The following is a 23182-nucleotide window of genomic DNA, read 5'->3' as shown; positions in this document are numbered from 1 at the left end:
AAAGGACAAATTAAATGGGATTGTGGTAGGAATAATTACTCTGCATCTTTCAAACTCTACTGGTTGTGGTACAATTCCCTCAGGAATGCATGATGCTGGGGAAGAGGGTGTTTCGTTTACTCAATAGCTAAACTACGTAGGTCTGGGCAACTACAAGGTGGTAGAAGTAGGATTGTCCCTGATCACCATTATTCTCCTGACCCCTGTGTAGAATTCATGTTTCCTGTCCTATAATTTTAGGCTTTGACAAATTGCTGTGTGGGCGCGCGTGCATGTGTGTGTGTGTGTGCATATGTGTGTGTGTGAGGGTGTGTGTGTGTGGGGGGGCAGTTTCTACCAGGGAACTGGAGGCTGTGACCATAGTTTGGCCACTCTGCACTGGTCATGTGTCTGTCCTGACAGGGTAGGTGACCCTGATTCACATGAATAGCAAGGCTTCCCATTTCATAACGGGTAAAGACAAAATATGTCTGGAACTCAGGGGATTCACTGGGGCTTCTCTGCCCAGTGATAACTCTGAATGGGTAACTGCAGCAACCATGGCCTGACAAGAGCAAGGCAAGTGTGCTGAAGGTCTGGATCACCCCACCAAGCAAGTAACCCAATTCAGCCCAAGTGCTGGCTGAGGGTGACTGAAACCTAGAATGGTTGGTAGAGCAGGGAGGTGATTAATGTTAATTATGGCCCTAGGATCAACTTTAATAAAGGAATGCAACTTGATTTTATAACCTCTTTGTAAAAAATGCAACTGGCCATCAGCTTGAAGAATTGGATTTAACCAATAAATGGTGATGGAAAGAGAACTGACTCTGGGTGGTGAACACACAATGTGAGATATAGATGATGTAGTACAGAATTGTACACCTGAAACATATGTAACTTTACTAACAATTGTCACGCCAATAAACTTTAATTTTAAAAAATTGGATTTAAATTTCCCTTCTTGGAAAATAAGTGAGAACATCATCTTTTTCACACAAGATCCAGATATAAATGGGTATGAACAAATCTAAGTGGTGTAATGGATGGACGTACAAGATCCAGTTCATTTGCCCCCAGATGTGCTCAGCCTGACTTGCCTACTCCTCTCCCGAGGACCTAAGCCACTTGCCCTATTTTCTGGCTAGATTGGCCCCAGGGATGGCTTATTTCATTCCAGTGGTCATAGCCCTGGCCACCATATCTCCCAACTCTGGTCGTCTCAACCTCCCTTCAGAGTTCAGGACCGGACATCAGCACAACTTCTATCACATCCACTGCCATAGGAACCACAGCAGCTCCAGCACCAGGTCTGACCTGACTGGACCCATGGGGGCTCTGGCTTCCCCCAGTCAGTTCCCAGAACGGTCAATTACACAACCTGCAGGTTGTGAAAATTTACTATCCCTATGGGGAAGGATTCTTGTCAATGAAGAGACAGAACAAGGGAAGGCACACACAGATAAATGGCTTCCTTCACTTTCCCCTGGTGGATTGTTTGTAGATGCTGTGGTTCCTTATGGCTTTTCTGGAAGGGTCCTCTGATCAATCCTGTTGAATATTCTTGAAGATGGTACCAGCTCAGTAAAGCACCACCTTGTAGCTGTTCTCCCCACTCTTCTGACCGACTACCCCTTTTCCCTCACTCTTGCTTTTCCCCAATAGATCATCAGTACATATGCTTTGCCTCAGGCTGGCTCTGTGTTCTAGGAATTCTGAGTTAGGAAAAAGGTATGGTCAGAGAATAGAATATTTGAAATTGAAATTGTAGTGGGATTGAAGTTACTGTAATGACAAGGTCTCGAATATAACCATGGGAGGGCCTGGCTTAGATAGAGTGAGCAACAAGTTCATGGAGAAGAGACTGTCAAGGAACTTAGAGTCCAGGACACCGGAATAATCATCAGTATGATGATTCTTGGGGAGTAATCCCCAAGAATGATGCTGGAGTGTTGGAGTGATCGAGGAGCTAAAGTCTTCAAAGTGTGGGGGAGGGGAGCAGAAGTGCCCCAGTCCAGAGGGGTTGTGAATAGTATAGTCTCTTCGTGTTATGGAAGAGGGGGCATTTGGGATTAGCGATGAGAAACAAGGAGAACATGGAACGTCCCTCCAGGCCCAGTGATATAAGGGCTGTAGGACAGCAAGCAGCTATCTCTTGAGAGGGTTGCAAAGAAAGTGGTATCCTCAGACGAGAATTCCATTGCAGAGCAAGAAGATGAAGAGAACATTTGTGAAAGAGGGTGAGGATGCAGAATAGTCTAGATGCATGACCTTGAGCTCCAGGGGCACAGTGGAAAGGTTTCCGGAGATGAGGAGTTATGGCAGGTGGGGTCAGAAAAGGTGAGGTACAAGCTGAATGGGGAGTAGAGCCGGGGAACTGCGGATGACTTGAGTGGCTACACGCACGAGACTAAAGGGCCCAGTGAGTCATCCTGCTGGGCCCAAGGCAGAGAGTCATGGAGCAGCTGCAAGTGTTCAGGAGAGGAGTGTGAGTTCGGCCCAGAGTATGCACATCTGGGCTTCCCACTCAGCCCTGCGGAAGGAGGCGTGAAGGCCTGCAGGCATTAGAGATGGGTCCTGCTTCCAAAGCACAAGCTCCTCCCTCATGACATCTGTGACCAGTGAGGCCTTTTAGAGAGCAGAAGGGTCCTTACTGAGTGGGCACACTGGCCCCCTGCACGGCACAATACGAGCTCTGAATGTTCTCTTCCTCTGGGGTCTTGCACCTGCTGAGGGTAGGCCCACCTGTCTGTTTTTTCACTGTCCTTTAGTTCTGCATTCTGGCAGGGGACTGTTTTCTTTGCTTGCATTTGGCGTATGTCTGCTGATTACTAAGACACCGTTAAACTTAGACAAACCTTCATATACTTTTCATTCCTGCACCTACTTTTACATAACTTTTTGATTCTTTATCTTCTTTTGAAAAGGAGTCTATTTTTAAGTTTCTGACATGTCTCTCATAACCCCCTGTTCTCTTTTCTGTTACTCTGACTCCTTCTTTTACCTTAACTGACTTTGTACTTTTCTGAGCTTGTTCAGCCTGACACAGCTAGCACAGACTGCTTCCCACTTCTTCCTAGCAGTGCACAAACTTCTCTCCTCCTGACTTACGACTCTGCAGAGGACTTGGTGACCTGTACATAGTAACCTGAGTTCACTGATGTTGTGCATTTTATTTCTATTCATTAACCTGGATAACTTCCCTTCTAACATCGATTTCTTCTCTGCTCAGTAGTGTCCACCTACTATTTCTCCACCTTTTACCTACATTTTCCCATCTTCCACAGCACTTCCCTCATCTTCTACAAAATTACCCTCACTTTCTACAAATATTTCCCACTTTTCACAAGGATCCTCCTACCTTTTATAAACATTTCCCAGGTTTGATCTGTGTCTTTCTAGGATTTCTTTTGTTTCCAAGCCTACATCTATAGCTTATCCTCTGGGGTTTGGCTAAAATTCGTGCATGACTCACATAGTTTGGGCTGATCAACATAAAACTTTAAATCAATAATATTGCAAACTAGTGTGCACCTTGCCACCACCTTTTAGTTCCTTGTGAAACCTTCCCCCTAACCATTTAGGATTAATAAAAGAGCTCACAGTTCTTTTAATAGACTCGACTAGTTCTGATTTACTGGAGTCATTGTTTCCCTCTCTGGGATTCATGTAGGTCACTCTTTGGCCGCTCACAGCCCTGTGTTTAGGCTGGCCTTTCTGACCTTGTCAGGTCTGCCCAGGTATCTCTGAATGCATTCTTGCTTTCTTGAGCAAATGACAGGATGTTCCAGGCTCAGTCTGAAATGCTTCCTACTTCAAGAGATGGAATCAGTTTGGTTCTTTCCCGGAATCTTAGCTCTTCTTCCAGGAGAAAAATATTAGGGTTAAAATCTGGGGGCTAGAGGTGAACGCTAGCTGGTACTCTTTTTCAGCCAGAGAAGGGTAGGTAGGTGATACTAGAGTTTTCTCAGGCCAGTTTGATGCCACAGAAAGAGTTTTCTTTTCCTTTTGGCTTTTATCCCCCTATTTTATAAGGAGTTGTATATCAAATTGTGTTTCCAAGTTACTTCAACCTTTACCAGAGTTCTTGTTACTTTTTTCTAATGTGAGATATTAATTTTATTAGTCAACTTTCCCCCTTTTTTCAGCTGGTAATTTTCCCATTTTCCCACCAACAGTGATGTACAAAACTGTCAAACCAAACCACATGATTTAATTATTGGTTTTGCTCCTCCAATTTACAATTCTCCATTTTTATTTTTTTATTTTAACCCACCAGCTCTAGCATCCTTGGGCTCCAAAGTGTGCATGTCCAGACCACCTGGCTCATAAGCATCACTCACATACCAATCATTTGGGGGGGGGGGGAAATCGCAGCCTTCCTAGAGTAACTTTTACCTCAAAGAGAGTATCAAATACTTCATAAAGACAAAAGGGAGACAAATGACAAATACTGTTTTTCAAGTTTTCATTTAAACTTCTTTACTTTTCTCCATCGGAGCCTTACAATTTAAATATATTTTCTTTCCCCTTTATGTTTTCCCTTTTCCTTGGTGCTTAAAATTTTTTGTTGTTCTTGTTGTTCTCAGTAGTTTTAGAACTGATCTGCATTTTCTCATATATCTTAGGATACATATCTTTTACATTTCTTCCTAATTCTCCTAATATGCTTATAACATTGTTTTTGGTTCCTTTATTTATTACATTTGTAACTTCAAATACTAACTTACATTTTTGTGTTTGGTTTTGTCACCTGTAGACTGTGTCTCTTCACCTCAACTTTTAAAGAAATTGGTGCCCTATTCTTCATTTACCTTTGCCTCCGACTTCCATCTTTGTTTCTGTACTTTTATTTTTATACCGTCAAGATTAAAAGTATGTGTGTTCTCTACTGTTGCCATAACATATTCTGTTCAATCAGAAAGTTAAAAATCAATAAGCAAATATACAAAGTCTATGTCAGGTGAGAGCACTTCTGTTTTAAACAAGAGAAAAATATAAAAGGACCCCAACCATTCAGTACCACCTGGCTTCTTAGAAGAAGCCCTGTGCGTACTTCCATTCAAGATAGACGTGACTCACCAGACATGCTGGTAATGGCTCTTCTGGATCATGCCTCAGCTCTGCAGGTCTCCATTTTCCCTGTCCTGGGGAAACCCACAGGAGACGGTTGAGATGAAAAGATCTTCCTAATGGGATGGATGTGCTATAAACCACATTGCCCCGAGAATGACCAGGGCTCGGATATTTTACAGGATCCTCTTGATTCCACTCCATAACACTCTTCCTTCCAACCCACCGCCACCACTCCTCAACATGCCAGTTGAATCTACCTCTCGCTGGGCTCTCTTTCCCAAAGCTTTCTTATCAGAAGAGGGGAACTTATTATTCATTGGTTTATTTCTCTTAAGATTTAGTTATGGTCTGAGATTTACTTGTCTCAATGATTTAATTTTGCTTACAAGTTTAGTAAATTAGAATGTACTTCTGACTGCATCCTGTTGACCAATACAAAATAACTTTTCATTCTTGATACATTCTGAGCCAAAACATACTCATAATTTAGATTCTGGACTTTGCCTCTGTATTAAGGAAGAAGAAAGCTCTCTGAAGAAAAGATTCCCATATATAGAATGAAACTGGCTTCACCTTTTTAAATGCAAGCCCTCAAGTTCAGATGACCATGGACAGAACTTTATGAAATAGTCTACGCTAAGTAAAGTGGGTATTTGCCACAGAGCGCTGCTATGGTATACCACCATTCCCTGTCACATTGTGGGTGCTTGATAGATGTTTGCTGGATCAATGAATATTGGGCTAGAACTGTATAAATACCTTTTGCTCAGGTCAGAATTCATTCTAGAGACTAAACGTGCCCTCAGTATGCAGGTAGCATTAAGTACTATCAGCTGCAGGGAGACAAGGGTCTAGGAAGCTGAAAAATAGGGAAACATGTTGTGGAATATTTAGAAATGGGGAAAGAACAATCATGAGAGTTTACATACTTTTCAGTTCTGTTTGAAGCTGATTCTGGTTCTGAATTCATTTAAAAGGTCACCGTACAGGATGCTTATAGAACATTATAGAGGGATGCTCTCAGTTCCCTGCCTCAGTTCTCAGTTCCTCAGAGAACCATGCCTGTATCTAATGCATCTCTGTACCTGAGGGCTGTTCCAGAACCACGGGAAGCTGTCTCGGTGCCCCACACGCAGCATGTTGGAAGTGCTGAGGGATGAACACTTCCTGAATCAGCCGTCAGCCAATGCCTGATGAGACTTGGCATAAAAAACCCCAGCTCTCCTATCTCTCCAGTGAGATGAGTCTGAAGTATGTTTTTCACGCTTTTCCAAAGTTTTCCTGTGGAATTAAGCTCCAGTTGGCCTCTGTGGCAGTTGGCTTAGTAACACCCTTTTCTGGGTGCCTTCCCTTCCCCATGTCACTTCCCTAACTCCCCTGCAGGTGGCCCCTGCATCTCCCAAATAAACTCCCTGCACTGGAATATTGCCGTCAGCTTCTGAGGGAACCCACACTAAGACACTGTTTGCCTGGCAGGTACAGAGACTGGTCTGGAATTGAGGGAAAAGTAGACACATGGGTGGGTCGGGGGGCAATTTGTTTAAGAATTTGGAGACCATATGGAGAGTTTAGACTGGACTTAGGAGACCATTCATACGTTGGGTGGTATTTGAGTATTTTTCTTACAATTTACTATTTTCACGATTGATATATTAATTTCTAGGATTCTACCAATCTTGCATTTTTTTATTGAGTTCTAGCTAATAAAATCTTGCCGAAGTCAGAGACTGCAGCCTTCTTCTCTATTAGTTGCCAAAGAGAGAAGTGTTATTCAAACGTAAAACAGAGATGAAATTCAGAGCTATGAAGCCATTCTCAAGACCTTGTTAGAGAAAGATCAAGACTGAGAATAGTCACAAGACTATAGGTCTCATGACAGTGTTTTTATTTGTAGCCATCCTGTTCAATATTTTATAGCTTTATAAGGTTATCTGAAAAGTCTCTTTAGAAACATTGGGTCTTCAGAATGTTAATATTATTTCCAATGGCAAGAAATCTCTAATCTCAAAGCATTGCATAATAATTGGTTGTCATGGGAAACTGCATAACTATTCTGAGGGTATATAAATAGCCTAAATCCCTTTGCTGTGCAGAGGAGTCTCAAAATACCTTATCTGACTCTTCTCATTTAGGCACAGAATAAAACTAATGAAGCCAATGACTCTTTGTCCTAAGACAACACATTTGAAAGGTTTAAATTAGAAATTTGGCAAATCTGTCATATTCTCTCTGCCTTGCAGTCTTAGAAACCCGGATCAATCTTTTATAGAGGTAGTTCCCTCTGTTACAAAAGTTCGGAAACCTAGAATCATCTTTTCTATGTGGATTCTTATTTTTTTATCTTTGATTTTTAAAATTATTTACTTTTTTTCCAGCTATATGGACTCTTATTAATTTCACAGAGAAAACTGTATTAAAAAAAAACAACACCGGAATATCAAGTTTGTAACTTTAAGTGGAACTCTTTCTGCAGAGGGGACTGGATGTTTATATTCTCTGGTCAGTGTACTTTTGCCTAATAGGCAGGCTACCCAAGGAGCAAATTATAATCAGAAGTGTGTCTGGTATTCATGTCATCAGAATAAAGGGAATTTGATCATTTGAGTGGTTAATGGCTTCAGACTAAGTGAGGATGACACTCTCATCCTGCTCCCAGGAACAGAACTTGTGTCAAATTTTTGGTCCAGAGTCCTCTTGCCCATGGATGATATTTGGATAGACATTGATAGTGTGTATCAATGAGACTTTTTTTTTCTATAGTCATGTCTAACCAATAAATCCCCTACTGATGGACACTTTCTCTATATATTTTTAATACATTTAACCAGTCCAGAAAGGCATGGATTCTTAACTAGGGGTTTATGAATAGGGTAACCAGAGATTCTTGGGCACCCAAAAACTGAATGTCTATTTTGTCTATAGAAACTTTTTCTAACGAGGATTCATAGCTTTTATCATCCTCCAGACAGCTAATCTCCCTTCATATCTCATGGGACAAGAAGATCCCTGGAGCAGAGTCATGAGTGCGTCTGTTAGAGTCTATGGATCCTAAATAAGAATTTTTTAAATCATAAAGCTAAATAAAATCCATACAATTTAATTCTTCATACGGAAGTTAGTGTAGATTCACTGTACATGTTTCATACATGAGCTCTGTAGCAAGAATGCATGAAATTTCATTCTGAGCAAGAAGTCCGTGCTGTGAGCTCTGTATATAGAGATGGCTGACAACCTGTTTCATGATTGTTATGTGGGCTGTACTGAAGAAATGGACGAAAAGTCACCCCAGCTATTGAAAGAAGAACTGGAAGCAAATGAAAAATTGAAAACTGAAGGTAAAAAGTGCAGAGGAAAAATGGAAGGAAAAAAACCAGATAAGCAATACAGTGATTTCCACAAAACATCCCCAGTGGCCTACACGGGGCACCTTGGAACAGAATTTAGCAGAGCTGTAGAATTCCATCCAAATTCATATAACTTTCAGTTCAAAGCCTTGCATTGTTATTTGACAAGAGCTCTTCAGCTTCTCAATCCAGTGGTTGTTACACAATTCACAGAAGCGCCCACACCAGGTGTCTGAACGTTCACTACAGTAAAGAGGAAATAGACATTTTGGGCAATTTGCCTTACATCTTTTTCTCAACAAATAGCTACTTATCCACTTTATGTTAATGAAGAATGTACTATCTTCTCTTAATAAATCCACTGCTTTCATGGCTTATTCGGTACATCCTTAAATTCTTTACTGTGACGATACCCAAAACCTGTTTTCTGGCAAGAGAACCAGGTGCTCTTCTAAGTATTTTACATGTATTAGCTCATTTAACCCACATAACAGCCTTAAAGGATATGGGCAATATTTGCTCCCATTTTACAGATGATAAAACAGAGGCACAGAGAAGGTGGGACTTGACCAATGTCACACAATACATGATGGAACTAGAATTCAAACCCAGGATGTCTGGTTCCAGAGTCCGTGCTCCTAACCAATAACAGGACAAGACACACACACATGATAACCTTCTGGTTACCTCTAAGAGTTAGGATTTTGTTCTTTATCCCTTGTTCACTACGCTTCAGCCTTCTGACCATGACAGCCAAGTTCTTTCCCAGCCTCCAGGCCTTTTCATTTCAATAGACAGTTTCTCCCTGACTCACTGCTCAGTTAACTGCTATTCAGTCTTTAACTGTCAGCCTAAATGTCCCTTCCCATGAAGCCACTACTGAGTCTTATCCAAGGCTGGCTTCCTTTGTAATGATGTCACAACTTCCTATCTGTGCTTTTTTTTCCAGCACTGAGCTCGATTGTACTTAATAATTTCCGGAATAAGTTTTCTAAACAGCTATCTTTCCTATCACCCTTCTCTTCCTCTGCTATAGGCTCCATGAAAGCCAGGTCTGGGTCTGTCTTTTTCAAATGCCTCTCCCAGGGTAGATGCATGAGAGGGTTTTACAACATAGCAGACCAGCAGAGCAGACAGGTCAGGAGGAGGCACAGCCTGGGGGTACCTCTGTCTGTGTTCTAATACAGATACAGCGGAAGGTGCTGCAATCAGACAGATAGTCCTGACTTGGCAAGCTGTGCAAACTTGGCCTACAACCCTCATGTGCTGAGATGTTTTCTCTTCTATAATATTGGGGTGATTATACTACCTCACACCTACGAGAGTGCCTGACATATAGTAGGAACTCAGTAGTTAAATGGATTTATTGAACGTTTTGGGAAGAACTAAATGTGATTCTCTGAGAATCATCCCAGACCAGGGAGTTTTGACCTCTGCACTACTGACATTTAGAGCGGGTAATTATTTATGGGGGGGCAGGGGTGCTGTCTTGAGTAGTGTAGCATATTTGACAATTTCCCCGGTCTCTATCCAATAGATGCCAGTAGCAACCGAACCCCAGTTGTGACAAATGTCTCCAGACATTGCCAAATATCTTCTTTTGGGCAAAAACCCCATCAGGCTTGCCAGCACAACATTCTGAGATTGTTGAGAACCACTGTCTTAGACAAAGCTATCTCCCTTCCCCTACCAGACACCTAGTTAGCCATAAAGTCCTGTTAACTATACCTTCTTGAATTATCTTTCAAATCTACTCCCTCTGTTCTGTCTCACTGTACCTCGTCTCCTAAGGAAATGCACAGGGCTGTTCTAATGTTTGGATGGAACTAGGAAGGATAACCCTAGAACAGGGTCTGATCCAAGGCTGAGGCTGCAGTAGCTGATGGTGGCCATGGGGTGGTGTCCATTCAACACCAACTCTGGAACCTGGGAGTACACCCCGGACAAAGACTCAGCCTTAGGAGAAACTGGACAGGACTTGGCTCAGGCCAAGTCAATAACACCAGGTACTATCTATCTAGGAGGACCCACTGTGCAACAGGCACTATGGAAAGTGCTTTACCTGTAACAATAACAATCATAGTTAACCTGAACTGAGCATTTACTCTGTCAGACACTGGGTTTGGTACATTGTGTAGACTATCAACTTGAATTCTCACAATAATCCCATAAAATAGATATATTCTTTTATTATCTCATGTTATAGATTAGAAAACAGAGAAGTTAAGAAACTTGAAAATACTCACATTTAATTAGTCCAAAAATGTTCAATAAATCCATTTAACTACTGAGTTCCTACTATGTGTCAGGCACTCTCGTAGGTGTGAGATACTATAATCAACCCAATATTCTTGAGTATATAATTATTCTTGAGTATAATCGATATTATAATCAATATATCAGTATAATCAATATTATACTTGAGTATAATCAACTCAAGTATTTTACATGAGCACATGAGAACCAAGTGCTCATGTAAAATACTTAGAAGAGCAGCTGGTTCTATTGCCACAAAAAGGGTGCTGGGTGTCGTCACAGTAAAGAATTTAAGGATGCACCGAATAAGCCACGCAAGCGGTGGGTTTATTAAAACAAGAGAAGATAGTACACTCCCAAATTAGTGGTGATACCAGAGGGCAGGCCCTTCTTGGCATGGTGTCCAGGTTCTTGACGTCTTGAGCAAAGAATTGAATGAGACACAGAAACAAAGTGGTGAAAGATCAGTTTAGTAGAAGAAAAAGTACACTCCAAAGAGGTAGGAGATGGCCCGAGCAGAAGGCAGTGGCTCAAGGGCGAATTATTAGAAAATAAAGAACACTCCAAAGGGATAGGAGTAGGCCTGAGCAAAAGCGTGGCTCCAAAGGTGCCGGCTGGTGAGGACTTGCTGGTTTTATTCTTTCTTTTCTAGGATGGGCTGTTCCTCGCCACCTGTGGGACCTCTTGATTGACACCTGTGTTTGACAAGGAGCTATTACCTCATCTTTTTAGACTGCACATGTTCCTTCCCAGAATTCAGTCTGTTATGATATTAATGAACTTCTGGGCATATGTATGATATTATAATGATGGTATAATGAGGCCCAGGTGAAATGAAGCTCGTTGTGGCCTTCACTGCTCAGGTGTGAGTGACTGGTCTAATCTAGTTGGGTATTCTGTACACATTTGTTTCCTCATAGGGTTAGATAATTATAGTGAAAAGAAGACGTGTTGGGTGGAGAGGGGAGGTCTTTCGGGCGGTCGCATTCTATGGGTTGCGTTGGATGTGCAGCAATGCAGAGACCCAATACCTGTCTCTAACTTCCTGCCTTGTTTTCCCCTGGAGAGACATGATCCCCATAAAAATCTCTATGGGAAGTTGAGGGACAGGAGGTCTTTTTTCTGTATTTGCTTCCTGCTGGGCAGGGGCGTAGAGCTGTCCTTACCTATTGGGGATTCACGGCACTCTCGCCCTATCTGATCTTAGATAAGAGGAAGGGGTCTCGAGATCCACCTGGAAGACCGTGCTGACTTCTTTGGTTGGGACTGGTCATCTTGCTGGGGTATCATCTGTATCCTCCAGGCCTCTAAATGAGGAAAAATAAATTTTAATTAATAAATTTAAAAGTGTTGGCTTAAACAGCAGAGCTCAGAGCTATTGATGTGGGGTGGCTATGTGATGGAAAATCTGTCAGCTCTATGGAGCCTGTGGCCATTCCACTGGTCATTCAGGTGGCACTAATTGTCCAGGAGCTGGGTTGGAAAGAACATTATGCTTCAATGATTACAATCAACAAGTACCGTGTTTCCCTGAAAATAAAACCGGGTCTTATGTTCATTTTTGCTCCAAAAGACGCATTAGGGCTTATGTTCAGGGGATGTCATCTTGAAAAATCATGCTAGGGCTTACTTTCCAGTTAGGTCTTATTTTCGAGGAAGCACGGTATAAATCACAAGTTTCAGGATAATTATCTAAAGCAGGGGGTAAAAACACTTCTTATGATTCAGGCTAAAAACAATCTGTTGCCTAAGATTAAGAAACTGATTTACAGGGCCGGCCCGGTGGCTCAGGCAGTTAGAGCTCCGTGCTCCTAACTCCAAAGGCTGCCGGTTCGATTCCCACAGGGGCCAGTGGGCTCTCAACCACAAGGTTGCCAGTTCAATTCCTCAACTCCCACAAGGGATGGTGGGCATCGCCCCCTGCAACTAAGATTGAACACAGCATCTTGAGCTGAGCTGCCACTGAGCTCCCAGATGGCTCAGTTGGTTGGAGCGCATCGTCTCAACCACAAGGTTGCCGGTTCGACTCCCGCAAGGGATGGTGGTGTGTGCCCCCTGCAACTAGCAACATCAACTGGACCTGGAGCTGAGCTGTGCCCTCCACAACTAAGACTGAAAGAACAACAACTTGAAGCTGAACAGCACCCTCCACAACTGAGATTGAAAGGACAACAACTTGACTTGGAAAAAAAGGCCTGGAAGTACACACTGTTCCCCAATGAAATCCTGTTCTCCTTCCCCAATAAAATCTTTAAAAAAAAAAAAAAAAGAAACTGATTTACAAAATAATTAAGAAGCAGTGGGGTAGGACCTGAGAAACTGGGGAAAAGGAAACTTAAGGAAAAAAAAACAACTTAAAATCCCTATAGGAAAGAAAACTTAAAGTTTTTCAGTGGGAAGGGGAGGGCTATTCGCTTGGCTTGGCCCGTATCAGAGGGAGTGGGCAGGCCAGGAGAAGAGCAACTGTGCCAAAGAGCCCCAACTTCACTGGGGCTTGGGAATGTATTATTTCTAAAATGAGGGTGCGAAATTTTCAAGACTTAGGGGTGGCATTCCTAGGTGGGTCCTCACTAACCACTTCTTTCCCTCAGGGGGTAGGATTCTCTTGTCCTCATTTGGACCTTGCCGGAACTGTCATGGCGACATAGGTGGTGGAGATTTTCCTGGCCAGCAATGCTAATAATATTAGAATCCATTATATAGCTAAAGTTCACCTTCAAGAGCAAGATGGCATCTGGGTTGCGCTTGGCCACCAAAATCTAGTACTTGCTGGTCTAGTAGCTGCACCTTTTCTTAACAATGATCTCATCTCCTCCCTCTTTTCTTTTCCTGCACTTCCTCCTTCCCTTCCTCCCCCTCTCTCCCCACAGCCCTGTTGCTTTTGCCTGTGGTAACAGTATGGCAAGTGCTATCTAACTATTATTATTATTATTATTATGCAGTTTGGTACATAAAAATTTATATCCTATGAATACTCTCTTCACTTTACAAGTAAGCATCACTTATGTCATTAAAATTTCTTTGTAAATACACACTGTGCATGTGCACACAAGTTTGTATGGGCATGTGTTACCAGTTCAAGTTCCATGTGTCTGACAAATCAAAATGCCAGTATTTGGTAGATCAGAGTTTGGGGTAAGGAAAAGTTTATTGATGGCGAAGTCGTTGACTGAGAAGATGGGCGTTCTCAATGGTCCCTCAAGTCCATCTTAAGAGCCCCTCAAATTCAAGCATCCTCTATGTTCAGGGAAGGGAGGCAGGGCAAGAGGTAGGTGAGGGCTCTACTAGCCAGGTGCCATGGAAGGGGGTGGGAATCTCCAAATCTCTTTGTTCCCAGTGAGTCTGTTGACAAACCCCCTGACCTGAAACCAGCCCTGAGGTTCCTGTAAATTTTTGATAAACAGTCATTATTCTGTACACACTTCTCACTTCCTCAAAAGAGACCACTTCTTACAAGGGCCGTTTCCACAAATACTCAAGCCTCAAGCAGAACCCCTCTAATTAATTAGCTTATCTAGAGCAGGAGCTATTCTCCCCTGAGAAATAGACAGCATTTTATTCTGTTACATTTGGAGGAACTTCAGTCAGCTGACCAAATTGGCAGACTTCTGGGTGGAAACCAAAATAATATTTGCCTTTGGTGCATGGAAACATTAAATATAATCACGTTGGGGAAGGATAAGAGGTCAGAAGAGATATCATTCTACCTACAGTTTAGAGCAAATGGCCAAACCTCAAATAAGTCTAACTCCCAGCTTGTAGTTTCTGGGTGCTGTTTTGTAGTTAAGGTTTGCTGTCTGTCTGTCTATCTGTCACAAACTTTGTACAAGTTTTGGAAAGAGATAAAGGCTAAGCCTTCAGTATTTATAAAAGCACCAACTTAGAACATCATAAAGAAGAAAATAATTTTTTAAATTTCACTTTTAAGGCCAACCATCCCAACTCTGAAACTACTTTATTTCCTCATGTTTCTTTATAGTATTTATTTCTCTATCTCAATAGAAGCATTTTTTTTTTGGCATAGTCATCATTTTATCATTATTTGAGCCACTAACTGTTCCTCTAGCTTTAGACATTCAGGCTATTTCTGTTTTCGTTTTTTTGTTTTTCATTGTCATAAATAACGCTCTATTAACATTTTGTGTAGTTACTTTCTTTATCATTACCAAGATCAGAGAGAACTAGAAGTAAGCAAGGTTTCTAGTAACTGTCTTTTCTCTCTTCCAAATCTTCAGTGAGAGGCTTTACCTATTTCTCAACCTCTATAGATACAATCTGTCTACTGTTTATTTAATGTTATCTGCATATAAGTCCAACTCCAATCTCTAGAGTGAATCCTGACCAATAAGAGTACTTATTTAAGTTCAGCTGACATACAGAGCACTAAATATTTTAAGGCAAGTCCATAGGTCTGAATCGCGTAAGAGTGCTCATTTAAGCATCTTCAGCCCAACTGTCATAGATAAAACATTTATTGAGCATCAACCATGTGACAAGCAAAATACTGAAGAGAGCTCCTCCCATGCAAATCTATGAATTACTTAAGAAAGAGAACATTTCCTAAACTTTTATCTGTGATTATGAGAATACAGAACATGGGCTGAAAGTGAGGTGCTATGAGATTTCGCCTGCATGAAACTTGTCACTGCAGCAGAGGTTACAATAAGTTTCACTGAACACTACTCGTATAGCACTTCAGATCCTCTCATATCATTAAGCTAATGATAGACCCTTATCCATAAGACTAAGTATTGGGTGAAATAAGCCAAAGACTAATTAAGCCACTCTCTTCTGATGGAATAGCTTTGATGGAGCAAGACCAGCGATAAAGATTCTTCTTTAATGGATAAGAGTAGTGGGAGTGAAGGGTGATGCCAAGGAGCCCCCAAAATATACTGACCCAGGTCACATGCAGGCCTAATGGATTTGAAGAAGTCACCGTTTGACCCAATCTTTCTCCTCAAGCTCTCTCTAGGAAGGGGAAATTGAGACCCATGCAGCTGAGTCAGGGATAGCCATTAACCTGACTCCAGCAGAAAAATGTCTGCATTTGGCCAGGAAGGGGAAATTGAGACCCATGCAGCTGAGTCAGGGATAGCCATTAACCTGACTCCAGCAGAAAGATGTCTGCATTTGGCCACATCAAGGTAAAGTACAAATAAATAAGCCCAGTCCATGTACCCAAAACTCCCAAGTCAGATTTTTATGGCCTTATTCTTGAATATAAACAGAAGACAAAGGTAAGCAAACATTTGAAGAAAGCCTGCAAGATAAAATAAAATGACCAAGATAAAATAATAACGTGTTATTTAAAACAAAACAAAAAAACACAACGGGGCCAGCCCAGTGGCTCAGGCGGTTAGAGCTCCATGCTCCTAACTCCGAAGGCTGCCGGTTCGATTCCCACATGGGCCAGTAGGCTCTCAACCACAAGGTTGCCAGTTCAATTCCTTGACTCCCGCAAGGGATGGTGGGCTCCGCCCCCTGCAACTAAGGTTGAACACGGCACCTTGAGCTGAGCTGCTGCTGAGCTCCCAGATGGCTCAGTTGGTTGGAGTGCGTCCTCTCAACCACAAGGTTGCCGGTTTGACTCCTGTAAGGGATGGTGGGCTGCGCCCCCTGCAACTAGAAAACGGCCACTGGACCTGGAGCTGAGCTGTGCCCTCCACAACTAAGACTGAAAGGACAACAACTTGACTTGGAAAAAATCCTGGAAGTACACACTGTTCCCCCAATAAAGTCCTGTTCCTCTTCCCCAATAAAAATCTTTTAAAAAAAAACAAAATCACAACAAAATTAAGAGAAAGGTACAGATTTCCAGATACCCCTGTCCCCACAGATGCATAGCCTCCCCATTATCAATATCTGCACCAGAGTGGTACCTTTGTTACAACTGACACGTCGTTATCACCCAGAGTCCATAGTTTAAATAAGGTTCACTCTTGGTGTTCTACATGGCTTTCGACAAATGTTTAATGACATGTATCCGTAATTATAGTATCATACAGAATAGTTTTACTGCCCTAAAAATTCTCTGTATTCTGCCTATTTATCTCTCCTCCCACTCAACCCTTCCCCAATCTCTGGCAACCACTGATCTTTTTTTTTAAAGATTTTATTGGGGAAGGGGAACAGGACTTTATTGGGGAACAGTGTGCACTTCCAGGACTTTTCTCCAAGTCAAGTTGTTGTCCTTTCAATCTTAGTTGTGGAGGGTTCTGTTCAGCTTCAAGTTGTTGTTCTTTCAGTCTTAGTTGTGGAGGGCGCAGCTCAGCTCCAGGTCCAGTTGATGTTGCTAGTTGCAGGGGGCACACACCACCATCCCTTGCGGGAGTCGAGGAATTGAACTGGCAACCTTGTGGTTGAGAGCCCACTGGCCCATGTGGAAATCGAACCAGCAGTCTTCGGAGTTAGGAGCACGGAGCTCTAACTGCCTGAGCCACCGGGCCGGCCCCAACCACTGATCTTTTTTACTGTCTCCATAGGTAATGCCATATAGTTGGAATCATACAGTGTGGAGACTTTTCACATTGGCTTCTTTCACTTAGTAATATGTATTTTAGGGTTTTTCTTGTTTTTTCATAACTTGATAGCTTTTTTCTTTTCTTTTCTTTTTAGTGCTGAATAATACTTCACTGTCTGGATGTACCATGGCTTATTTATTTATTCATCTATTGAAGTACATCTTGGTTGCTTTTAAGTTTTGCCAATATGAATAAAGCTGTTATAAACATCCATGTGCAGGTTTTTGTGGGAATAATTTATTAACTACACTTCGTCTCTTTCAAATTGAATCTGAAACTGAAAATACATCTTTCCCCAAAATAAAAAGGCCAGGGCAATCCCTTCTCAGGCACTACTGTCAGAGACAGACTGGGACGGAATCACAAAGGATCTGCAGGAAATCAGGTACCTGATGACTCTAAATTCTGTTCTCAGAAGGGGAAGGGTCTCTGAATGTGAGGAAACTAGAAAGGTATGAGGAGAGATTGGTGTTTGGGTGGGGCTGGGAGAAGATCTGAAGTCTGGGGTGATTGCCATAGTGGAGGTTGGGTCAAGAGCCAAATCCACAAAGTCGGTTCTGCGTAGGGAAATGAAGCTACACCTGGAAAATAGGAAGACATATTGAAGGACAGATACAGTCTATCCGTCCCTCCTAAATGTAAAAACTGAATCTTAGACTGTGCAATTTATAACCCAGGATCCTGAGGCAGTAATGCTGGTGCATGTCTCACATAGTCTCTTGTGTGAAAGGACCGTCCTTCTTCCTATGGTTAGTCAAGCCTAGATCTTCAAGTCAGAACAGGAATATGCTTAAATTTCTCCATTTCCTCCCAACTTCACGCAAACACCAACTTCTGCCTCTCCTTCTCACCAAGGAACCCCGAAAGCTTTCATGCATATTGGCTCTTCCTACTCAAGGTGAAAGTTGACAAAGTAGAGAGATATTCAGAAATATTGACTTAAGTGTGAGCCCCAAGTTAACAAAACTTTGAGAAGATTTTTTTTTTTTTTTTTAACATGTGGAAAGTACTCATAGTATTCTCTAAAGGGGAATAAAGTGTCAGGGCCTGTGAGGGGTCTCTTAAAACGTGATCTGTTTTTTCTCACTGGCAATCTGCATGACACGCAGCTCTGCCTATGACCAGGATCTCTTATTTCCTCACCAGCTCCCTACTGAATGCCAGAGGTCAGGTCACCTCCTCTCTGCCTCCAGCAGGACCCAGGCAGAGCTGTTTCTGGAACACCCTGGTTAGCTGTGCAGGAAGCAGTGTAAATAGGAGCCTGGACTTCCAAATCTAAAGTGGGGATTTATTAACACAGAACTGAATTATCAGCATACTCACAATAAAACTAATGTTCACACCTCGCTTTAATTATTTCATATTTATTTGCAGTTATTTTTGGACTTGGAGATGACCTCTCTTCCAGCTATAGCAGTTCACCTTTTGATCCTAACTCAGTGGTTAACACAACAGGTAATATATACCAATGACTCCCACCCCACATCCCGCTGACCTTACTTTGCCCTCGCATCCCTGAAATTATCGAGTTCCCACACTTGAATCCATGGCTAAATCCCATGAGAGAACATGAATTTGACAAGATTTTTAAAAATAATACCAGGGACAAAACAGAGTAACAAACCCTAGCTTTTTCTTCTAACACTATGCATAGAATAAGACTGCCTTCATACGTGTACCATACATGAATCCTATGACAGGAACATGTCATATTTCATGCTGAGCAAAAGTCCATGCTGGGTCCTCAGCAAATGGGTTAAGGGACACTATCTCTTTTTTACAGGGGACTGGCCTGACCAATTCATGTCAGGTAGGCATGGCTAACAATTCATTTGATGACCAGTACGAGGGCTGTACTGAAGAAATGGAGAAAAAAGCACCCCAGCTGCTAAAAGAAGAACTGGAAATGAATGAAAATTTTAAAACTGAATGGACAAATGCAAAGACAAAATGGGAGCAAATTAGGAACAAAAATTATCCAAAACAATTCAATGATTTCCATGGCACAGCTCTAGTGGCCTATACTGGGGACATAGCAGTAGAATTTAACAAAGCTGTAAGAGAATTCCATCAGAATCCACAAAACTTTCAGTTCAAAGCCTTCCATTATTATTTGACAAGAGCTCTTCAGCTTCTTACTACAGGGAACTGTTATACAGTCTACAGAGGTTGTGACACCACATTTTCTTACAGTGGGGGAAATGCACGTTTTGGCCAATTTGCCTCATCGTCTACGTCTAAATCTGTGGCTTTACAATTTACACAGAATAAGGGGACACTGTTTACCATCAATACCTGCTTGGGTGTTGATATTCAAGCATTTTCTCTGTTTCCAAAGGAAAAGGAAGTGCTAATTCCAGGCTACGAGGTGTATCAGAAAGTCACCATGCAAAACTCAGATAAACCATACAATGAAATTTCACTTGGAAGTCCCACAAAATTTAAGAGTAATGTCAATTGCTTCTATAGTTCCACTAATAATTCAAGCAATTTCAACATCTCAGGTGAGCCTGGGTCTGTGTTCCAGGTGGGAGTGGTGGGGCATCATGAAATAAGAGGGGGTACTCTGCTACCAGAAGCCACCAGGGCAGAGAAAAATGGGGGCCTTCCGCCAACTGCTGAAGAGTGTTGGGTTCCTAAAAAGACAGGGTGATGTCCTGGAATAGAGAGCAGCTCAGGAAGTTTCTAGTCCAGCCAAGCTCTCAACCTCCCTGCTGTACAGAAAGATCCGAAAAATCTGAACGATCTGCTGGATACCAGGAAACATGAGTCATGGAAAATACCTAAGTGTGGACAATGGAAAGGGTCAGGGGAGTCAGGAGACCTGGTTCTAGGCAGAATGGTGTGGCCAATGCAGTAATCCGGGCAAATATCCAGGTGCTGAACTGAGGCTGTGGCCATGGTGATTGAGGGAGGTTGGGGAACTGGTGTTCTCCATGAGGTGCTCTAGGAGGAAGAGAGTGAAAGCTGAGCAGACTGGGGAGTACGGTCAGAACACACGATGGTGGACCTTGAGATTGACAGCAGTTTACAGGTTCTGAGTCGGTTAGAGGACAGTTCCTTGGAAACAGTAGGCTAGATTGAAGAGCAGGTTGAATGGTGTTGGAGCTGAGGAGATCAAAGAACTGAAAGGTCTTGCAGGAATGGGCCATATAGTATACCACATGCACGGGGATGATGGCTAGATGCGTGAAGGTGAGAGACGGTAAAACCAGAGGAAACAAACCTCAATGAAGGCATATCATTAATAGCTGGAAATAGTAATGGAGAAAGGGCTATGACCCGTCCAGCCCCGTGATGGGTGAGAAAGTGCCACCAGGAGCTGCCTCCGCTTTAAAACAACCATTTCCAAGGTGTCCTGGCTCTCAGGTTTCTGTGCATTGATACCCATCATTCCTTCTGGCCTGAAGTCCCTTTCACTTCATGTCATATTTCACCCAATCTAAGGTACTGTCAATTTAGTACAATAATTATCTTTCAAGACCTAGCTCAAATACGACTCCCAATGGGAAGCCTTTGCTGACACTTTCAGGCAAAATGAAATATCGTACTATGCTCCATGCCACAGGTGTGGGGTCAGATGACCTCAGTGGTAGTCCAGGTTCAACCACCACGACTAGCTCTGTGACTTTGGGCAAGTTACCTGAGCGAGCTGTCTCAAATGCTTCATTTGTAAAATGAGGATACAAATTAATACCTCAGTAGTATTTCTGTGAGAATTTTAAAACTTTTGCCTGGCACGTAGACATTGCTTAACAAACACTATCTTTTTTTCCTGTGAAGAACCTTGTATGCCTCTCAGCTGTACACTTACCATCTCTATGACAATAATTTGCGTACAGTCTGAGGATCTCTTTAATGCCAGACTTTGTCTTCCTGTCCCCTCTGCACCCAGTCTTGTCATTAATGCCTGGCTTGAATCAGGGTTCCAGTACATATTGTTGAAGTTAAGTTTTGTTGAGATGCCAGGGTACAGCCAGAAGTGGGTCTGAGCTGCAGAGGGACTGAGTGTCCTGCAAGTTTCAACCAAATTAGTCTTTATGCTGTGAAAGGTTGCTGGAAACAAGAGAAATGTTTAGGGTAGAAATGGAACCACAGAGTGATTACTGGGGGACTTGGAGCTTTTACGTGTAGGAATTTTGAATTTAGATCAAGCCTAATGAAAACAGGATAGCCAGGTAAGCAATCCAGCAGAGCAAAGCTGCAGCCCACCATCTCAGACCCAGTGGTTGATGTTCATTCAGATTCGGGCAGGCTGAGCTGAGAAGCCCAGGAGAGGAACCCAGATTCTACCCAGAGACAGAATGCCAGTGAACACTGATTAGTGGAGAAGGGAGTATATATGTTGCTGCAAAAGATGAACTTCCATGAGGTCCAGACCCAGAAACATCTTCCTGGGTGGACAAAGAAAAGCATGGAGGGGCTCCCACAGTGGCTAGGGAGCTGCATGCCCCAGGTAGGGAAGGTCTTTCCTACCGAGGCACCTGCAGCTGGGAGCACAGGGCCTGGGAAGCGGCAATGGGAGGGGCTGAGAGGTTCCTCCTTCAGGTCTGAGAGCGCAGTTTGCTCGAGGTGACCTTAAATTTAGAGGAACAAAAAGATGTGTCTCTCTGGTATGCCTGAGTACTCCAGGAATCCTTGAAAGGCAAGAGGACAGTCTAATTGCTGGCCAAGTATAGGGAACCCCTAGAGTCCACTCTTTTGGTTTTTTTGAGCCTAGGGCACAGCTCAGAAAGTTTGGGAGGCCCATGTCTGGAGAAACCCCATACAGAAACCTTTCCTTCTCTTCCTCCCGTTGCAGGAATGACAGTAAGCCGCGCATTTCTCCTGCTGCTTCCTGGCCTCCTCGTCCTGCTGTTTCTTCCTGACGAGCTATAACCTTCCCCTGTCTGGTGCCTGGTTCTGCGTGGGGTATTGGAAAGGGCGGGACACGGGTCTACATTAATCTGTGGCCTACATTAGTATTCATGACCCCCAACACATCAAAGGGAGTTAGGGGGTCTGTCTGCAAAAGTGCACTGTCTGTCTTCAAATTTACTACCTGAGATAAGTCGCTAGTCTTTTGACACTTCGCTATGATTAATAAATAATGTTTTTATGCACTGTCAGCAGTAACAGTCTTTAAAATGCAATTTAATAGTTATGAATGTTATAATCTAAAGAAATAAACCATTGAGAATCACACCTTGCTTTTCTGTGACTACATATTTCTACCGGCTATATTATTTGCCCAAGAAATTCTCCCAAGGCATTCAAAGTGATGCTGGCATTTTCATAGTGAAAAAGGCTCACGTCATACATTTCACAAATATCCTTGCAGCCCTGATTGACTGAGCTGGAACTACAAGAGCTGTGCTAGATAAATTCTTCTCCCTATACCACCCCACCAGAAATCCAAGCAGTTACCAAGCCCTGTCAATTCACTCTAATTATAGCTCCCTATTGATTGGGGAAGTATTTCTTAAATAAGAACAAAAAACACAAACTATAAAGGAAAAAATTTGACATAGGAATAACAACATAGTTCAAATGTATTGGGTGCTTACTGTGTATCAGGCACTCATTGTTCTAAGCAGTTTACATGTTTAGTCATTTAGCCCTCATAATAACCCTATGAGGTAAGTTCTGTTATTTTCCAATTTTATAATCAAGGCACTTAGGTTAAATAATTGACTGTCAAAGAATAAAACAGGTAAGAAACAAGGGAAGGGAATATACCAGGGGAAGAACTGGGGGGTAATTGTTAGGAGGGGTTATGTTAATTAAGCAGTGAAAACTAGCACTCCTGATAGGATGGATAGAGTCCATAGGTCTGCACACAATTGGCTACAGGAATCCCTATTGTTCTTAGCCAGTTAGACTGTGGCATACAAGGGTCATTAAAAGTTCATGATTGTTTATCACCTCCAGCAGGAAAGAACAACTTGTGATAAATAAAGCATTCCGTTTTGATGTCTCCTTGGGAAGTGCTTGTACAAATCATATTTTTCCTTTTATTGATCA

General features: G+C 42.5%; 1 long non-coding RNA gene across 1 annotated transcript; it reads left to right on the top strand.

Moving 5' to 3' along the window:
- The first annotated feature begins 17438 nt into the window (after positions 1 to 17438).
- Positions 17439 to 22363, top strand: LOC109454020 (uncharacterized). The gene is made up of 4 exons (XR_002138414.2): positions 17439 to 17564; positions 18554 to 18634; positions 18963 to 19683; positions 21981 to 22363. It is a non-coding gene; the product is annotated as an uncharacterized LOC109454020 (long non-coding RNA).
- Positions 22364 to 23182: the final 819 nt, after the last annotated feature.

The sequence above is a fragment of the Rhinolophus sinicus genome, linkage group LG06 (genome assembly GCF_036562045.2).
Source record: "Rhinolophus sinicus isolate RSC01 linkage group LG06, ASM3656204v1, whole genome shotgun sequence".
Classification (NCBI taxonomy): Eukaryota; Metazoa; Chordata; class Mammalia; order Chiroptera; family Rhinolophidae; genus Rhinolophus; species Rhinolophus sinicus.
The sequence above is the reverse complement of the archived record's forward strand: the minus strand, read 5'-3'. Positions and strand labels throughout refer to the sequence as shown.